Source organism: Chrysemys picta, chromosome 14 (genome assembly GCF_011386835.1).
Source record: "Chrysemys picta bellii isolate R12L10 chromosome 14, ASM1138683v2, whole genome shotgun sequence".
Taxonomy (NCBI): Eukaryota; Metazoa; Chordata; order Testudines; family Emydidae; genus Chrysemys; species Chrysemys picta.
This window is the reverse complement of record NC_088804.1, coordinates 35,901,621-35,922,919: the sequence shown is the minus strand read 5'-3', so window position 1 is coordinate 35,922,919 and position 21,299 is coordinate 35,901,621. Positions and strand designations below refer to the sequence as shown.

The following is a 21,299-nucleotide window of genomic DNA, read 5'->3' as shown; positions in this document are numbered from 1 at the left end:
TATAATTGGTAAATAAATACTGGTTTCAGAGTAGCAGCCGTGTTAGTCTGTATCCGCAAAAAACAGGAGTACTTGTGGCACCTTAGAGACTAACAAATTTATTAGAGCATAAGCTTTCGTGGACTACAGCCCACTTCTTCGGATGCATATAGAGTGGAATAAATATTGAGGAGATATATATACACATTGAGTGTATTATTGAGTGTATATATATCTCCTCAATATTTATTCCACTCTATATGCATCCGAAGAAGTGGGCTGTAGTCCACGAAAGCTTATGCTCTAATAAATTTGTTAGTCTCTAAGGTGCCACAAGTACTCCTGTTCTTTAAATAAATACTATCGCTATTAATAATAATGCCATACCCGTATAATTATTCTGATTAGTTTTTGATGAGGATATATAATATGATTTCATCAATTACTTTGTTCTTTTCTAATTTCCCTTTTATTCCACTGTTCATTAGAACTATGCACTCTTTAAAATGGTACTTAAAGATTGATAAGACTGATTAGATTATCAAGTTCAAGCCTGTGTTGTTACTAAATTATTCTCTTATTCTGTCCAGTATCAAATGATGGGAACTTGCAGTATTTCCTTTAATAGACATTTCCATCAGGACATTGCTGTTGCTATTCAGCCTACATTTTTTTTTTGCTTATTCTCACTTAAGTAATCAGTGTAAGGATCTGTGGGACTAGATCCCAGGTTTGCAGTGCCTGGGGCAACTGGCATTGCCACTGGGAGGCTCCAAGGAGCACTCGGGAGATTAGGCACTGCAGCAAGAGCTGTGTCCAGAGCCAAAGCATCCTGTGGTCTTCTGATTGGCCAATGATCACTATTTAGCCCTGGAGGATGCCCCAGGAAGTTGTCTAGGCAACCATGCAAACATCTGGCTTACTGCAATTCCAGCCCTCACCTTGCTTTCTGATCTCCACTCTCTGACTCCAGCCTGACTCTGACCCTTGCTCCTGATTCCAGCCTGGTAACTATCTCTGATCTCCCACCCTAACCTGACACTACTGATCCCAGCTCTAGCAATTACTCTGATCCCTGCTTGCAGACTACTACCATGTGGCCATCCTGATGTGTGGCTACCAGCCCAGCCATGACTGCTAAGCCAGATCGCCTACTTCCAGGTCCCTTACAGTGAGGAAGGTATTTCCGAGTAGCTAGTGACTGCCCCTGAAAGCTGAGGTCCCAAGGCACAACACAGGTTGCCATGTGAAACCACACTGTCTGCTTCTTTTTCCCCGCAGTTTTCTTTTTCAGGAAAATTGTAGTCACATGCACTTCAAGTATGCCATAAATACTTTATCTTTCTTCCACACATGAGGATTGTAATAACCGATCCCATTGAACCACACTCATTAGGTGCTTTAATTCTTTAACATTTGTTTACTGGGTTGGCCTTTGGGTATGTGTAGTTCTGTGCTGGAGGGGATGGCAAACAGCTCCATGGATCATATTTTCAATACTTAGAATATTGAGAACCAGGGGTCAACTCAGAACTTCGTCCAAACAATATAGATGCATTGGCCTCAATCCTCAGCTGCACCAAGCTGATGCTCAGGGCTGCAGAAGAGAGCGGGCATATGGATGGAGATAGAATGGAACTACAGCACCCACTCCAGCTCCCCCCGTGTAAGTTGCTGCAGTCACAGGGCTGCTCTAAAGCAACCCCACCTGCAGCCAGATGATGCATCAGAGGGTGTTCTGGAGCTCCACCTCACCCCACTACCACCTTTGACACATACCCTAGGCTGAGCAAAATGTAGGGGCAGGGAGCTGGCTACATCGACCTTGCACCACACAAGGATCCGCCTGCCCCAGAACAGAATCTTCAGCTTTCAGTCCAGGGGAGCATTGTGATTGCTTTGTGTTACTTCAGCCTCTGAGAGATTTTAATAGCCAACGTCCTCTCCAGCCTGTTTGGGAATGAAAGAACTTTTCAAAAACAGAAGACATTTGCGCCAAGGTGGTATTTAGCTAAATATGTCCCATCTCTTCATTTTGATGAAGTGTCTTGTCTGTTGCCTGTACACCTGGCCACTGCCCTCCATCCTAGAGGTTGCAACAGTATGGTAATTTCTGCATTTATCTAATTTGTAAATTGCTGTGATGTACTATAGTAAATAAACATAGGTTATTCTGCAGAGTTCCCTAAATATCTTTCAATAAATATCTTTCTGCCATAAGAAATACCTTATCTTCTGTTTCAGAGTAGCAGCCGTGTTAGTCTGTATCCGCAAAAAGAACAGGAGAACTTGTGGCACCAATTTGTTAGTCTCTAAGGTGCCACAAGTACTCCTGTTCTTTTTGCTTATCTTCTGTGGATCACAGGAAAACTTCAGAGTAACAGCAAATAAAATAGGCAATATAGAAGGACACAAATTGGTCAGCAGAGAAAATTGTACTCTCATGTCCCAGAAGAGGGACACACAGGACTAAATCCAGACACAGGGAAGAAAATTTGGACTTCAAGATTTTTGTCACCCAGCTCTCGATATATCCCTGTTAGCTATATATGCACAACACTGTTCTCTCTAAGCATGTCACCTACCATGTAATGGCATACCAAGAGGTGTTTGTTCTGGGCCAGCCAGAAGATACTGTCAAACTCTGGAGTTTCATTTCCTAGGAGCCATGGTGAAGAACATATCAGCACTGATATAAATATTATGCTTCCTATGCAGAGCCAGGGAAATCCTATGAAGGCTCTGTGGCTAAAACCACATAAATTACATTTTGATTTGAATATATAACCCAAATAGAGTAGAACACTTTGATTGACTGCTGGCTCTCTGTGCTCCTTGTGGCTAGCTGGCTATGAGATTTAATTTAGGGCACATCTACACTGCATCTAGGAGGGAGCCCGTGTTCACAGACTTGTGGTAGCAGGGCTTGCACTACCATGCTAAAAATAGCTTTGTAGGTGGTGCTTTGATATTGCAGATCAGGCTGGAGCTCGGGCTGTGACGCTCCCCCCAGCCAGGTTTCAGAGCCCAAGCTCTAACATCTACACAGCTATTTGTAGTGCACTCATGTGAGCCTCACCACCAGAAGCGGGTGGACCTTGGATCCAAGGCTCACTCCCAGATACAGTGCAGACATACCCTTAAAGATCAGGGGAGAAATAATTAATATTGTGCTCATCCAAGCCCTGGTTTCTTTGTTCCCATACAGAGAGAAGTCTGATGTTGGATGCTTGGGCGTGGCAGAACATCTAATGCCATATGCGATGAATTTCTGAAGATCCAAACAGGTGGATGCTTTTGTTACACTTCCTGCATTGTCTTGGGAAAAACTGTTTGCCTAAAAGAACTATATATATTTTTTCTAAGGTTGATTAACTAGCTTGTTTTCAGTAAAATGACTTCCCCTTGGGAGAAGATTTAACATTTCTTTAAGGCAATCTTCATCCATTATCATTGATTATGGCTTCATTAAATACGAAAACGAGCGTTTACTCTTTGCAACAGATATCACTTTTTTGCAGAAGTAACTAAACATTTGCCTCTGTGTGCTTTGCTCTGAGGGAGAAGCATGAATTAATAGATACTTTTATACAGTAGTTTGAAAGAAAAAAAATCGCATGTGGCAAAGGAACTATAGACACAAGTCACAGGAAAAATACACTCCAGTGACATGGCGAAGAAGCAGCAGGAACAAAAATTCTGACAGAAATCACTATGGCAATTTTCTTGCACCACGAGGTTAAATGCAATGAAGTATTCATTAACAAAATAAACTGATCAATCAGATGCAACCCTTACCTGTGCATGAATCAATAAGCTAAGAAAGGTGTGGTGGAAGACAAAAACACAATTCAGTATTAGAATACAGCTAACTAGCTAATAAGCCTTATGATGAAAATTGGTCCGTGGCTGATACAATGGTCTCATTTAGCGTGAAATAGCCATAATTGAGGGGGAAACAGCAAACAAAGTACATAAGAATGTATTAAGAGCACTTGAGCTGCAAGAAAGATTTTAAAAAATATGATTATTTTAGTGAGCTGTCTAAAACTGAGAAAACGTTAGAAAAAAAGATATTAGTTACCCTAATGAATATACGGGCCACTATCAATACTTAGCACATGAAGCTTTGAAATGTTAAGTTCCAGCTAACAATGGTAATAGCTCTACCTTGCTGGCTGGGTTGCCAGTTACCTGGTGAGCAGGTCTTGTACTGGCTTCTTCAAATAACTTCAAACCTTTCCTCACAGTGTAATGGGATATTTCAAAGATTACATTCAAGTTTTCACACGACAGCTTTTGCTCACACGGTAAATTGACAAACATACAGAAAACTTGCTGAAAGTGGCATTCCCAGCTTCCCCATTTATCAAGCAGATTTTTGTTAAAGGGCCATTCTATAACCTGAGGGATTGATTTGGGCAAAGCACATCAGATCAATAAGGTAAAGAAGAGAAAAGAGGGGGGAGGAAAGGCAGAGAGAGTGAAAAAGAGATAGTACATTTAACGGACTCTGCATATATTCCCCTTGAAAGCAAAAGCACTTCTTATGATTAGGAGATCTCACACTTGGCTTCACTACAAAACAATAAGCAGTTTTATTGTTGTTTATATATATATATATATGTAATACAAATGCAGCTTGTTATCTTTCCATCAAGGAGTCACACCCTGACTTGACCCATACGACTAAAAACAATTTCATTGGTACAAATTCGGATGCTGCTTGCAATTGATCAAAAGGGATGGGCCAAAAACGATCAGAAAATGTGTGTATGTCTAAGTAGGGCAGCAGTGTACATAAATACCTGAAAGAACTGTATAGCAATAATAAATGACTCTTACCACTAATGTGGTTTAAATAACTGTACTGCAGGCAATACAGTCATGGCATCACACAGGAGATTTCAGACTTGCATAATAGCACAGCAATTCATTTAGGGCAGAGGTGGGCAAACAATGGCCCGCAGGACTGCTTAAGGGACTGTCCTGCCCTGGCCTGGAGCTCCCGGCCGGGGAGGCTAGCCCCCCAGCCCCTCCCCTGCTGTTCCCCCTCCCAACGCAGCCTCAGCTCGCCGTGCCGCCAGCACTCTGGGCAGTGGGGCTGCAGCTGGGCAGTGTGGCAGCGTGGCTGGCTCCAGCCAGACGGTGCGGCTGCCAGTCCTGCTGCTCTGAGCAGCATGGTAAGGGGGTGGGGGGGTTGAATAAGGGTAGGGGATCCCGTGGGGCATTCAGGGTCCAGGGAGTGGTTGAATAGGCGTGGGAGTCCCGGGGGGGGGGGCTGTCAGGGGGCGGAGGTGTGGATAGTGGTCGGGGCAGTCAGGGGACTAGGAGCAGGGGGGATTGGATGGGTCAGAGGTTCTGAGGGGGGCAGTCAGGAGGCTGGAAGTGGGAGGGGGTGGATAGGGGTTGGGGCACTCAGGGGACAAGGAGCAGGGGGTTGGATGGGTCAGGGGTTCTGAGGAGGGAAGTCAGGGGGCAGGGGCCAGGCTGTTTGGGGAGGCACAGCCTTCCCTACCCGGCCCGCCATACAGTTTTGGAACCCCAATGTGGCTCTCAGGCCAAAAAGTTTGCCCACCCGATTTAGGGTCTGATCCAATTCTGACTGAAAACAATGGGAGTCTTTCCTTTGAACTCAAAAGAAGTTGGCTGAGGTCCTTAAGCAGCAGTAGAGGTATAAAGCATATTGTGCCCTCAAAGTACCGTGGACACATTCATCAACTAATCTGCACAAGTTCTAAGTAAGGCAGATAAGAAAGTGTATATTACCTTGCATTCTACCTATGATAACTACTGATGATTCAGTTAGCTGACTGCCCATTCAAAGAAGCATCAGTGGGGCTTAGAGAGTAAATAAAGGTTTTGCCTCTTGTCAAAAGTCACTCACATTGTCATGGGATCGCTCTTTGACTTTCTAGCACAGTCAGAAGACATTTCAGGCTCCCTCTAATGTGAGATAGGTGACATTTTGCCCTTGGTATGAGATGGGGGAAGAACAATTTGCAAATCTGGAAGCCTACAGCAAAAAAAGCTTTATTTCTTTTTTAAAAAGTCATTTCAATGTATCAGAATACTTCTTGCTTGCAAGGGAGGGAAGTCTCTCTTAAAAGAATCCAACTAGTTGATCCAAAGAGTAGCTCTTCTGAAAACATAATAGCATAACACTGCAGTAGAGAAATGCAGCAGAGAATCAGGCCCACAGCAGTTTTAATGACAAAGATAACTGAAAAGATTTAAAGGGTGACCACTGTAAGTACATCAGTAACCGGGCATGGCAGACATTTCTTCGGTTGAATGACCAGTAATCATTCTAATTCTTGAACTAATAGCCAACATAGATGGCTGACTATTAAATTTTGATTAAAGTACAATATTTTGATTAAAAAACTAAAACAATGTAAAATTAACATAGTGCGCATTAAATGGATTAATATCTGGCTAACTGATAGGCCTCAGAATGTAACTATGCATGGGGAATCATTATTGAGTTGTGTATTTCTAGTGGGTTCCTATAGGGATGAGTTCTTGGCCCTACACTATTTGCAATTTAATATTTTTATCAGTGACCCGGAAGAAAATATAAAATGACTGATAAAGTCTTCAGAAGACATAAAAATTGAGGGAGTGATAAACAGTGAAGAGCACTGATCAATGATACAGAGCAATTTGGATTGCTTGATAAGCTGGGTGCAAGCAAGCAATATGCATTATAATATGGCTAACTGCAAATGCATTCACTAGGAACAAAGAATGTAGGCCATACTTACATGATGGGGGACTCTCTCCTGGGAAGCAGTGACTCTGAAAAAGATTTGGGGCTCGTGGTAGATAATCAGATGAATATGAGTGCCTAATGTGGCACTGTGGCGAAAGGACTGGTGAGATCCCTGGATGTATAAAACAGGGGAATCTTGAGTAGGACTAGGAAGGTTATTTTACCTCTGTATTTGGCACTGGTGCAAACAGATCTGGTGTCCACAATCCAAGAAGGATGTTGATTAATTGGAGAGGGGTCAGAAAAGAGCCAGGAGAATGATTAAAGGATTAGAAAGCATGTTTTATAGTGATTGACTTGAGGAGCTCAATCTATTTAGCTTAGCAAAGAGAAAGTTAAGGAGTGACTTGATTGCAATCTATAAGTACCTACATGGGAACAAATATTTGGCAATGAACTCTTTAATCTAGCAGAGCAAGGTGTAACCCAATCCAATGGCTGGAAATTGAATCTAGACAAATTCAATTTGGACATAAAGTACAAATAAATGAGAGCAATTAGTTATTGGAACAATTTACCAAGGATTGTGGTGGATTCTCCATCACTTGAAAGTTCTAAAATCAAGGTTAGATGTTTTTCTAAAAGATCTGTTCTAGGAAGTTTTTGGGGGAAGTCCTACGGCCCATTTTATACAGGAGGTCAGTCTAGATTATCACAATGGTCTCTTCTGGCCTTGAAGTCCATGAATCTACAATGTTCTAGCTCCTTTTTATGCATTTTTTGTTTTGAGAGCTTTTAATACTCTCTGCATAAGTGTTGTTTTCAGCTGGTGTAAATCAACAGAGCATTCAATGGGAATACTCTGATTTACAATAAGTGAGGATTTGGCCCTGACATGGTAGATACGATACAAATACCTGTGATAAAATATACTGGATAAAATGCACAAAACAGACATCTCATTTCAGGAGAAATATCAATCGTATCATTGATGTACATCTCTAGGTAAAAGATTATTCTCATAAAGGAGCAATTCATTATGTCCCAACTTGTTTCATTATATCTGATCTTAGAATCAACATAATCTGAAATATTTGAATAAGGCCCAATTCAGCGACAAACACTTAAACACGTGCTTAATTTGTAATTGCTTTAGCAAGGTGTTGAAAGGAGGCCTCTTTAACTATTTAGTTGTTTATGAAGCATTTTAATACATTTGGTTTATTGCTATTGGGGATATCCTTTTCCAACTTCTCTACAGTGAATCAACAATGACTCATAATACAGTGTATCCAATATTTGTCACAACATGCACCAATTGCCTGAGGGAAGGTGTTAAGCGGGGGGGGGGGGGGGGGGGAGGGGAGACTTCATACTTCAAAATAGAAAACTTTGTTTTCTCTTTTAACAAAAATGGTGAGTAAAATGGATGCTTCTGAACTAGAGGAAATAACTGCATTGGATTGTGGTTAGACAGGGTGTAGGCAGATGCTGCACAAGATTTGGACCCTCAGCAATAAAGTATTCATAATGCCTCTCCAAACAGCTTTGCCAATGCATTTGAAACCTAACTTCAACCACAACACCCAATCTATTCCAGTTCCAGGCCTTTCCTGAGCAAAGAATGTTTATTGTGCAGTATAAAGAAATGGCTTTCACCTGAGATTGAATTTGAACTCAGACCCCTGTAGGAGAAAGGAGAGTACCCTATCCTACCATATAGGCCTCATAGTTTTTCCTTGTACACTCATACTGTATTGGATTTTCTTGTCTCTTCATATGTACGCACAGCAAGCAGCACAGCATATTAACTGCATAACTCTCTCCTTATTCAATCTCAGCAATGGTCAAGGGCTTTCTCATGTCCTTCATTTTTCACAAAGTGGTGCAGTGATTCCATAAAGTCTGGACATGGCCTTAACAGAAAGAAAAGAAAAAAGATAAATTCTTTATTCTTGCTATATCGCCCTGTGCCAATCTGGACTCTAGGGCCATCATTTCCTTCTGCCAGGGCAAGTGAGAAAAAAAAATACTCTCAGAGCTTTGATAGTGTCACTTATCCAGTACTTGAGGTAGTGTCTTGTCCTACCTCAATTCAGGTTTTTTTTTTTGGCTCACAGCAGGCAAGATCAGAACACACATTCTAGAACTACCTTTTCAATTAATTACTTTTGAGAAAGATAGCAATTTCCACTCTATTGCACAGTGCTGATAGGTCGTTATTGAAATGGGACAACTAACAACAGGAAATTTAAACACATACGCCCAAATAGCTTTTCCCACATTGTGCGTCTCTACGAGTGTCTCTGAAGTTCTTGGTAAAGAATAATGAGAAAAGTAAATGTAACCCCTTGTGATGGGGTTTACAGGCCCCACACTAAACCATGGAGCAATGCTATACCAGGGATGCTCCACCCCTATACAGCTACAGGGCATGCTCCAGGAGAAGGAACTGGTAGCCCACGGAAAGAGGAGAAAGAATTGCAGGCTGACCCAGGATGATGCCTGGCGCTGTGGGCAAAGTGACTGCAGCCTTGGCAAGACCACTCTGGGAGCAGTGATACATATTTCCCCATCTCCATCCCTCACTATTTTGGAGCTGAAAACCCACAAGAGGCACTGAAGAACAAGCCACTGTCCCACTGCGGTTGTAGCAGATTCTACTGAATGGAGGAGTCACAGCCCAGTAGGAAGTGTCTCACGGTGAATGTAACTTGGGGCAGACCAACAAGTGAAAAAGAAAACACTTTACAATCTGATTGGGTTTTCTATACTGAAGACTGAAACTGTTTTCAACAATGAGGTCTGAGAGGTAGACAAGGTTAACACAAATCAAAATGCAAGTAGAAAGGAGTACAGTATAAACCACATAACCTCTTGAATTAAAAGTAAAAAAATCAGTGCCTAACCAAGATAAAAACAAAACCAAAAATACCTACAGTAGACCATAGCATCTCATGTAGTACATACATTGAAATTGTTGTATGTACTTTATTATAGTAATAAGAGAGTACTCTTTTACTATCCTATATTACAGTAAATTATAAACACTTATATTTTTAAAGATCAAGGTCTAAGAGTGTTTGCTTTTTTCCTTTCTCTTTCAAATAAATCCAGAGGAAAAAAGGAAATTGTGATCAAACACACTGCAAGAATGTCATTATTCATCATCAGCACAAAAGCAGTACAAAGGTTTCAGTAAACATCACCTAAAAGATGGAGACATAAGAGATCAAGGTAATGAAGAATTTTGTAAGGAAAATTTGAAATCTCATTTGAGCCCTTCATTCTTACTGGAGTGTCAAAAGAAATATACATTTACATTAAATGATTCTTTTCCTTGGCAAACAACATACCCAGTTATTAATCCAGACAGATGTTGAGCAACCTTAATTCCCACTGAAATCAGGGTCTTCACAGGATTGGGCCTTAAAGCAACAAATAACTAAGGATTTGAAATGGTTCTAATGGCAAATGAAGAAGAATAAAGCATTTGGAGCATGGAGTATTTACCAGTGTTCTCAGGGCACACAGCTGTTAAAAATATGGAGGGTTCTAAAGGAAGATGAAAGTTCTGGTTTGGCTGCAACAATTGACAGACTATGGGACTGATCTTGCATGTAATGCTCACCCAAAGCTGTCAGACAAAGGAAGGGATAGCACTGGCTAAGTGTCTTATGAGCCTAAATCCCTTTTTCAAAGTTCCATTTTCTGACAGTGCACCTACAGAGATAACCAGAAAGATCATGAAAGTCAGTGTCTCTTAGGCCCCTAAATCACTGAGGCACTTGAACATTTTACCCAACGTCTCAGTCTTCCCCATAAAAAAAGTTTAAGTCCGACTCTCCTACTCCTATGTTTTTCCTTCTCCCTGTCCAACAAACAATGGGTACAGGTAAGGAAACGTGTGACTTTTCTGATTACCTCAAATAACCATTTTGACCTATCTATAGTCATAAGCCTTCATTAGATTATTTCTTGCATTTGGTGTAATTTTCCTGAGCACAAAACCCATAAATTAGCACATCTATCACAAAATGCAGCCATAGAAAGAGGAACTGAAAATGCCAGAGTATTTAAACACCTTGAATAAAGGAAGGGGAGAAAATGAGAAGAAAGTTAATGGAATGACTAAAAGCACGGTAGGTGTTATATTAAAAAAAAAAGTGCACTATAAAATGAGAAAAAAAAACAAACTAGTAGAAATGTATCCCTGGTGAATCATAAATTTTAAAACATTTGCAGAAACAAACAATGGAATTACAATCTAAAATACCCAATTATTTAGACCTGAGATAAGTATCCTCCTGCTGTATCTATTTAGAAAAAAAGTTATAGAGATGCCGAAAAAGCAGTTTAAAATATAGAGTAATAAGAAAAAATGTCTCTCTTGTCATAAAATCCTTGATGAACAAATTACCATTGCATGAAAAAAAAATATCACCCATTAAAGCTTCGTAAATGCCGAAAATTTCATACAAATCTCATGAAAGAGATGCTTTGGCTAACCTTGTATAGCACACACTTGTTATAGTTTGAGGCAGAAAGAAAGCACAGAAAAAAAGTCAAAATATCTAGATAGCCACAAGTTTTCTATCTAAAGCCCAATGTGATGCACATTAAATTCAATTGAGATTCTCCCACTGACTCCAATGGGAGCTAGATGAGGCCTTTAGAAAGAAGAGATATATTCTTGCAAAATAGAATTCTGAATTGCTAACATGCTGCCTGCATTATTTTATTTCACAAATGTTATTAAGAGAGGAGTGTTGGCCATCTCTGGCTGTGCCATACTGTTGGGCCAGAAGGACACCACAAGCCCAGAATAGTATTACAGCACCTGTAAACCAGCGGCAGTCCTATTGGCCAGTCTCAGTGCTTTTAAAAGACACTAAGATTGGCCACTAAGCTGTACATAAAAGGTGGTGCTAGGCACAAGTGGACTCCTTCATACTCTGTCCCCACCACCCCAAATGTTGTATATTGCCTCACTTATAGGTTGGCTAATTGGTGCATGGGTAGCATCAAGGTTCCATTGTTGTTTTTGTTTGTATGGGGTTATGTACTTTGCAGCAGGTTGTTGTGGTATTTGCTATGATCATCAGTTTGCAGCGAGCACCTCTGGATTTGCAGGATTTGTGTCAGCAGGCACAGTCTACATGCTGAATGAGTGCAGGTATCGTAATCCACTTGATTTTACTATTTGCTTCACAGTATCACAGCTTTAGGATGTATGTCCTGGTTGAAGGATTTACATTCTCTTTGGTGGGGTTACAATCATTTGAAAGTTGGGGTGTTGGCTCACCCAATGCTACATATGATGGGAAAATGAGAAAAATGGTCTTCCCTACAAAAAAGGGACTGACCATCCATTTTTGCTGAAGGAGGTCAAATGCACAAAGGTACCAAAGTTCTTGTGATGAGGTTCATGGCGCTGCAGGCCTTGGAACTGCCCAGGACATCATGGTTTAGGCGGGTTGGTTAAGACTTAGAGGGTTAGGTTCCTCAGGATCAGAGCATTGAAAGGAGAATGAGACAGTAACAACTCAGAGTGACTTTAGCATCCCTTCTTTTCATGGATGCCGGATGAGGCTGTCTTGTTTGTTTTTTAAAGTAATAATCAAGTTGCAGCTACTTGGCCAAAATTCTCATGTTTGCCTCTGTCCTCCATGGCCACTAGCAATCTGCCCATCAGTTTGCAAAACAATACTGCCCTATTGCACCATGTATGGTTATCAGCCATTAAGCGTTACTCTTGAATATACAACACTGGGATGTTCATTTGCCTTGTGGCTAACTGTCATTAGAAAGGAGGTTTAGTAATTGGCAGGTGTGAATGGCTGTAATTTATTCATTCCATATTTTATCTCTTAACTAATGTCAATCAAAAATAGATTCAACCTCAAATTTAAACTGTTAAAAATAACAAATATGTTCCACTAACTGAGGAGAAAACATTCCCCCCGCCCCAGGATTGGAGTCAGTAAAGACATTAAATCTTAAACAGCTTTATCCGGCTTTGCTGTTGATGTGATACTGAGAAATGGTTAGGAAAAATCTGAAGTGAAGCATCAATTGTCAAAGCAATGATGCCATCCACTGAACTTCATACATCACTAAAGGCCTGATTCTGCATTCCATGGAAACCCGAAACTGCCACTGACTTCAGAAGAATACAGGGATCCAAAGAATACAGTATCATTCCCTGAATAGCCAAAAGGAAGATTTTGTTATTTCAATGCTATGCAGCACGATACTTATGAAAACGAATTCTTTAAAATATCGGGAAACGCTGGACAGGAAAGTCTCTTGGCTGAACAATGCTGTTCACTTTATATTTAATCTTGATACCATCTTCTTCTTTGATTACTATGGGCCTGATTCTGTCTGGACCTTAGGGAAAGCACAATGAGGAGATACAAGGAGTTCTCCCTATACCCCTGCTGGCAGTTTGGGTGTGGTGGAGGGGGCAAGGAATCATCATTGCTACACTAAATACATATAAGAACACAAGAATGGCCGTTCTGGGTCAGACCAATAGTCCATCTGGTCCAGTGTGCGGTCTGCTAACAGCAGCCAGTGCCAGATACTTCAGAGGGAATGAACAGAACAGCGCAATTTCAAGTGACCATCCCCTGTCATCCAGTCCCAGCTTCTGACAGTCAGAGGTTTAGGAACACCCAGAGCGTGGCATTGCATCCCTGACCATCTTGGCTAATAGCCATATGATGAACCTATCCTCCATGAAATTATCTAATTCTTTTTTGAACCCACTTATACTTTTGGCCTTCACCACAGCCAATGGCAACAAGTTCCACAGATTTACTGTGTTTTGTGTGAAGAAATACTTCCTGATGTTTGTTTTAAACTTGCTGCCGTTTAATTGTATTGGGTGACCCCTAGTTCTTGTGTTATTTGACAGGGTAAATAACATTTCCCTATTCACTTTCTCCACATAATTCATGATTTTATACACCTCTATCATATTCCCCTCTTAGTCATCTATTTTCTAAACTCAGCAGTCTGTTAGTTTATTAATCTCTCCACATATGGAAGCTGTTCTATACCGCTAATCATTTTTGTTCCCCTTCTCTGCATCTTTTGCGATTTTAATATATCTTTTTTTAGATGGGGTGACCAGAACTGCATACAGTATTCAATGAGTGGGTGTACCATGGATTTATCAAGTACCATTATGATATTTTCTGTCTTATTATCTATCCCTTCCTAATGGATCCTATAATTTTTGAGGGTGTTTTTTTTTTGTTTGTTTGTTTTTTTACTGTCGCTGCACATTGAGTGGATATTTTCACAGAACTATCCATGATGATGCCAAGATCTCTTTCCTGAGTGGTAACAGCTAATTTAGACCCCATCATTTTGTATGTATAGTTACGATTATTTTTTACATTGTGCATTACTTTGCACATATCAGCGCTGAATTTCATCTGCTATTTTGTGGCCCAGTTTAGTGAGTTTCCTTTGTAACTCTTTGCAGTCAGCTTTGGACTTAACTATCTTGAGTAATTTTGTATCATCTGTAAATTTTGCCACGTCGCTGTTCATCACCTTTTCAAAATAATGTATGAATATGTTGAACAGCACCAGTCCCAACACAGGTCCTTGGGAGGGGAGACCCCACTATTTACCTCTCTTCATTGTGAAGACTGACCATATACCTCAACCCTTTGTTTCCCATCTTTTAACCAGTTACCAATCCACGAAAGGATCATCCCTCTTATCCCATGACTACTTAGTTTGCTTAAGAGTCTTTGGAGAGGGATCTTGTCAAAGGCTTTCTGAAGTCCGAGTACACTATATTGACTGGATCACCTTTGTGCATGTGGTTGCTGACACCCTCAAAGAATTCTAACAGATTGGTCAGGCATGATTTCTCTTTACAAAAGCCACGTTGACTCTTCCCCAACATATTGTGTTTATCTGTATCAGAGAAAGGATTGGATATGAAGCCCTGAATCTGTTCCCACAGCTCCAGTTTTGTTTAACGGTTGTGTTCTGGTTTCAGTTCAGGGGTGTCCAACATTCTCATGAGGTTTCAACCCTAACTAGTGCAAAAATCACCAGATTCCTTTATATTTCCACCATTCAAAAAGCAGATAGCAAGTGTCAGTGTCATCAAACCTAAACCCTTACCGTTATTTCACCTGGACTCCACAACTTAGACTAACCCACATTTAAATCATGCCAGCACTTCATTGACCCATTTCTGTTTTTCTCACGTTTAGCTGATTTCCTAACTCTGGGCTCAATACTGAGAGGAGCAAGGCACCTCCAGCCACGTGCAGGATATGACTCACATGTAGATGGCAGGAGAAAAGTGCAGTAAAATAAATTATTGGGATTTGAGCGCATAAAGCTTCCTCCACAGCAAAAGCAATGAATACATGACTTTAGACTGTCCTGATCATTTGGATACTGGTGAACTTTGTCTCTTTACAAATCCATGAAAGATACAGATACTAAAGTCCACTAACAGTTTGGCAGTTGGAGGTTTAGTTTCAGCTAGAAAAAGTGACGTGACAAGCAGAAGTTAAGCTCTTCAGTCATGCTACTTGCTAACAAGATTTGTATATGGGACCTTAAGGCACTCTCATGTCCTGTACTAGGTGTGGCCTGAAAACAGCTCTTCCAAACAGCATATAAAAGGGTCTCTCTACCCTTAAATATCTTTCAGCAGCATCGGTGTCTTATTCTGATGCATCAGAGCAACTTACAAAGGTAACCATACGTGTGTCAAAGCAAACATACTGTCTGCACAGCAGGACATACTTAAGTATATGCTAAGAGCCACATATCCCATCAGCACATGTGGAGAGAAAGCTGAGCTCAAGCCAGGCAACATCGTGTTATGCAGGAATGCTGAATGAAGGAAGGAAATAAATATCTTGTCTCTATATAAATAACAAAGGTAAGGCTCAAACTGTTTGGCAAATGATGCTCTGAGGTAAAAAACCCAGCAGAAGCCAGTTAAATCTTAATAAAATAGAGGGAAAGACCAATCTTCATTCTGTCCTTGAGAGGCTTTGATTTTTTGTTTGTTTGCTTACCCTCAAAAATGTCTTCATCTTTGTGCAACTGCTGTGTGTGCTTCACATTCATTCTTAAGAACTGGGAGAGGATAGAGTCACTATTTGACGCATGCAGCCACTAAAAATGATAGAAGATACATGTAGAGCTGAGCAAATAACTGATTTTTCAGTTTGCTGGCAGCTCCAAAAGAACATAAGAAAAAAAATTGGTTCAGATCAAACTGAATCTGATTTTTTTTCAGAATTTTCAATGAATCCAAAAAGCCTGGTTTCTATTCTAGAGCAAGGATTTGAACCTGGATCTCCCACATTTCCAGTGAGTGCCTTGACCATTAGGATAATGGTTATTGGGGGTGGGAGGTGGAGTGACAGCATCACCACCATGTTCCCTTCCTCGGGACATTTTGTGAATGGAGGAAACTATTCATGCCAAATTGGTGAATAGTTTTGTGTTGGCTAAAACTGCATTTTTTGGACAAAAACAATTTATCAAAAAAGTTTGCCCAGCTCTATTTACATATGGATCCATAAATAAAAAGCCCAATCTTGCATTTTCTCCAGGTGCAGCACTCCTGCTAAAATCCATGGGAGTACCATGCCGGAAGGATTTACCAGACTGGACTCTGAGAAAATAAGATAGATCCTATTGCTTTTTAACCACGGATTATAATCTTACCCAATGGGATAAATTTTATCCTGAGATACAGGCATAAAACTCACTAAAATCAATCAGGGATTCACCTCAGAACACAATTTAGCCAGTTGTACATTTTCAACATTTTATTATTAATTATGCCTTTGTCATTTTAATTAACTGTTAATTAATGTACTCAATATTTACTAATCTAGTGGCAGATGTAATAGTAAAAATGGTGGCACAGAGAATGGCAGCTGTTTCTGAATAAGAGCTTCAGTACAGTGATTCATAGCAGGGCAATTGAGGTCCACCTGTATATCGGGAATAATGGGCTGCCTAATGGATTGCAATGAGTATCATGTTTGCTGCAGCTGCTACAGGCAAATTTGGAGTAGTTTTCACTTCCAGTGCCATTAAGAATTTCATTAAAATGTGACTCTAATGAGTATGGTCTACTACCTCTTTTCAATGTTTTCCAAGTTGTTGTATTGTGCAACCAGTTTAAGGACTGGGTTTAAGCAAGTGCCATTTAAAAATATAATAATAAAGTAAATGGGAGATGCACATGCCTGGGAATTTAAGCCCAACAGGTTTAGGACAGTGGTAAAGTAATGCCAAAGTGTTATTAGGACTAAAGTCAACCACTACACTCATTTGACTTGCAAGGTTAATGAAATCTGGGGCCAAATGTAGCCCTAGAATAACCAGAGAAAATGCCCATTAAATTCAGTGGGGCCAATATTTGGACCACTGATTTCAATGAGAGTTAAAGCATTAGAGTTATTCTCCTCAGTCAAAGCTAACATAGAATGAAATTAGGGAAAGATCTATTACAGTGATGTTTGTTGTTTGACCACACTTATGTAAGGAACATTAAATGCACAACTCAGGAAGAGTGTGGTTACTGTAAAACACTATTTCACTGTAATCTCACTATTTCAGACTATCATTTCTAAGCAGTAGGTGGAAAATCACCATTGTGATATTAAAAATAAAACATTTCCCAAAGTGACTTGAGTGTGATGGATAGCAACGCCACTTTCAAAACAAAGATATATACTGAAAACTCAGCCTTACATTTTACAGGCTTTGACAAATAGCTTACTATTCAAACTAATTCTCACGAGTCTATAGGATGTCTTGATTTTTTCTAGTCTAGCTCTACCCCATGCCCAATTTCATGCCAAAACATTAACTAATGAAGAAACAATTACATCCCCACTCCTTCTGAGTTTCTCTTTCCTCCAAGAAATCTCTAAACATTAATCCAGTGCATAAACTCTCTGCTTGGCACACTGAGGCACTGGACCTGGCAGCTGTGCTTTTATTTTGTTATGAAACGCCTCAGAAGGAAGGTACAGTCTGTTCCACTCACAGCAGAGCTGAACGTGCTGACCTTCTGCTAACACTGAGGGCTGGTCTACACTACTGACCTATATCGGTATAAGTACGTCGCTGAGGGGGGTGAACAATCTGCACCCCTGAGCGACTTAGTTATACCTACCTAAAACCCCATAGACTGCGATATGTCAGCGGGACAGCTTCTCCCACTGACATAGCTACCACCTCTTGGGGAGGTGGATTAACTCTGCCGACAGGAGAGCTCTCTCTCATCAGCGTAGAGCGCCTTCATTAAAGTGCTATAGCAACACAAGGGCATCAGTGCAGCTGTGCAATGCAGCGTTCTAAGCGTAGATGTGCCCTCACTTGCTGTGTGACCTTTGGACATGCAGTGTAGTTGTCACCATGGTGGTCCCAGGATATTAGAGAGAGACAAGGTGGGTGAGGTAGTTTCTTTTATGGGACCAACTTTTGTCAGTAAGAGCTGGTCTACACTGGGGGGTGGGGGGTGATCGATCTAAGATACGCAACTTCAGCTATGAGAATAGCATAGCTGAAGTCGACGTATCTTAGATCGATTTACCTCGCATCCTCGATTGACAGCCACGGCTCCCCCATCGACTCCGCTTCCGCCTCTCGCTCTGGTGGAGGTCCAGAGTCGACGGGGAGCGCGTTTGGGGATCGATTTATCATGTCAAGACGACACGCGATAAATCGATCCCCAATAGATCAATTACTACCCGCCGATCCAGTGGGTAGTGAAGACGTACCATAAGAGAGACAAGCTTTTGAGCCAGGCGGAGCCACTCCTGTCTGTAACCCACTAACCCCCCTTTTTTTGTCCTGTGACTGCAGAGGTGTTAATGGGCCTACCTTGAATGGCCCTTACAAAATGCGCTAACTACTTACGCTAAACTCTCTGTTCCATCTTGCATTTTGCTGTGCAGTTGGGAGTCCCTTTCACAGAGCTGAAGAAAAGCTCTGTGTTGCTCAAAAGCTTGTCTCTCTCAACAGCAGAAGTTGGTCCAGTAAAAGATATGACCTCACCCCACCTTGACCTTTGGACAGTTATTAATTCTGGCCAGAAGAAGCACATCCAGGGTAACCATAAATGAGGAACAACATCTAGCAGCCAAAAAACAAAGGAAAGAGGGACAAAGATGTTTTTATGACATTTTTTTTCCATTTTTGTTTCCATAGGGCCCAGTTGTGTGTTTTATGGGTCACTTCATGACTCTCCAACCAACTGCGTTCTTAACATTGAATGGGGGAAAAGTTCTTTATTTCTTTTATTAAATGAAGTGGACCAGAGAATCCATCACGAGATATTTAACCCTTCCTGTCCCTCAGCTGATCCTTTACAAAAATGGGTATAGTAATATTGAGAAGGCTCAAACTTGACACCTTATTCAAACCCACTTTCTCCGCAACCCACCAAACCTTGTGGAAATTCAGATTTGGATATGAGTCCAGATCCCAACTTTCCACTCCTACCATCTCTAAACAATACCTGCCTATATGACAGGGCAATAGCAAAGACTGGCTAATTTTTTTACACCATCTTAGCAACGCTTGTTTGAAAAAAAGCTATGTGGGAGCAAATCATTATTACCAAGTTTTATTAATTTTTATTCTTCTGCAACTTGATAACATCAAATATAACACTCAGCAATTATCTGAATTTGTCTTCTCAGTAACGATCCCAAGGTCACCACTGACCACATGGAGAGCCAATACTTTTCCATAGCTTACATGTATCTCCTCTTAATTCATCTCACTCTTTTTTTTTTGAACACCACCACACTAAAATAGTCATCTCTTTCATGCATTTTACTTGATATCTTCTTAACTTTTACTTAATCACTTTCTAACTGACTTTTCAGTTACCATAGTGCCCTTTTTCATGTAATCAGAGACAGCAAGGGATGACAGGAAAGCTGCTCATTTCAAAAGGCTTACTGCAATTTGTTCTCCTGCAGACCTATTCCTTATGATAAAAGGAGCTGTATACATCTGCTCTGCAATAGAGAACTCATTATCTTTTTGAGCTTCTATTAACTACAAGCTGTGCAGCATATTTAAAAAATGGCTGGCCATTTGTAAGTGAAGTAGGAGACCTGTCATATATGTTTAGCTAGACATTTCAATTTTCAATTTTGTATTTGGGTACCCACCCCAATAGGTTAAAAACAAGAAGGGGTGGGGCAACAAAAAATAATATCCCTCTTGGACTTGTCTGAGATGAAATTGTTGTAACAGTACTGATCAATGACAGATTTTCCCCCCCCCCCTTTTTTTTAAGTGTAATTGTTCTGTGACAAAATAGCAGGACTGGGTCAATTATCATGATCATGGAAAATCATGCAACAGCATTCCCTTGAACTTTGTGGCCAGTGGATTGTGCTGTGTCAGCATATTTGAGAAAGAGAAACAGTCCTGTTGCATTATGCATTATGTCCCAAGTCCACATTATATTAACCAATGTATTCCAGCATCCAGAAGGCTCCTCTGCTAAACAAACACAGAATGTGCTGGATCCATAAAACAGAACAATTACAAAGCTTATAGAGAGCTTTCATTATCTGCAATTCACTGGCAGCCTTTAAAAAAGAATGTTAATGAGACATAGGAATTCAGAAAGGGATATGTGTACATATTCGGGAACCCCAAAATCATAAATGTATACATCTCCATCTGGTTTGCTGTTTTTCCACTTAAAGAGACACAACGTGCAAAGGTCATAGTAGCACTTGCTTATTTAATGCACTGAAATGATGCCAGTCCTTGACTATCACTACTAGGTTCCCCTTCCCCCCCCCCCCATTCTGGAGGACTATTTCACAAGATAATTAAATTTATTCCTAAACTATTCCTAAAAGTTATGAGCACATCAAAGCAATGAGAAGCCAATGAAGGGAAAAATCCTTTTTGTAGAAATCCTCAAATTCGTGTACTGTGCCTGTGTGATTATAATAAGGTACCATCTGTATAACAAAATTGTGAAAAGGAGGACACAAAGAAACAGTGATAGAGGCAGACCTCTTTCCCTGGCTCCTAAAATTCAATTACAATCAAAGTAAAGGTGTATTCAAAATCTCAGTGTTTTATAGATTGGCAATTGCAATCTAAGTTTTTCAAAGTGTGTGTTCATTCAAAACCAACATCAAACTGACTTGTTAGCTACAGGCTCAATCCTGATCCCATACAAATCAGTGGGTGGGGGAAAAAAGCTGGCATTGCAGAGTGAAGTTCTAAGAGAGAGAATGACATTGGTCTCTCTTCCTCCTCAATGCTCATTAAAGTTAATGGGCTAAATTCATGCCTGGTGCGATTCCACTGTCGTCAATGTAGAATTTAGCCCAACGAGAGTTCTGCACATGCCTTGGTGGGGGAATGTGGACCCTAATATTTTGGTTTTAAAAAGAGTCCTAGGATGAATAAGAATAACAACAATCAAGAAATGATACATGGACAATCCAGTGATAAAATGATTCCACTCCATGAAATACAGATCCCAATAACTTCACTCTCCCAGTGCCACAGCTGCAAGTCTTGTTAACAGATCTCAAGGAAAAAG

General features: G+C 40.6%; 1 protein-coding gene across 1 annotated transcript in view; it reads right to left on the bottom strand.

Moving 5' to 3' along the window:
* CDH13 (cadherin 13) overlaps window positions 1-21,299 on the bottom strand; it is a 752,462-nt gene that overhangs the window by 252,657 nt on the left and 478,506 nt on the right. The gene's annotated exons all lie outside the window — the stretch shown is intronic.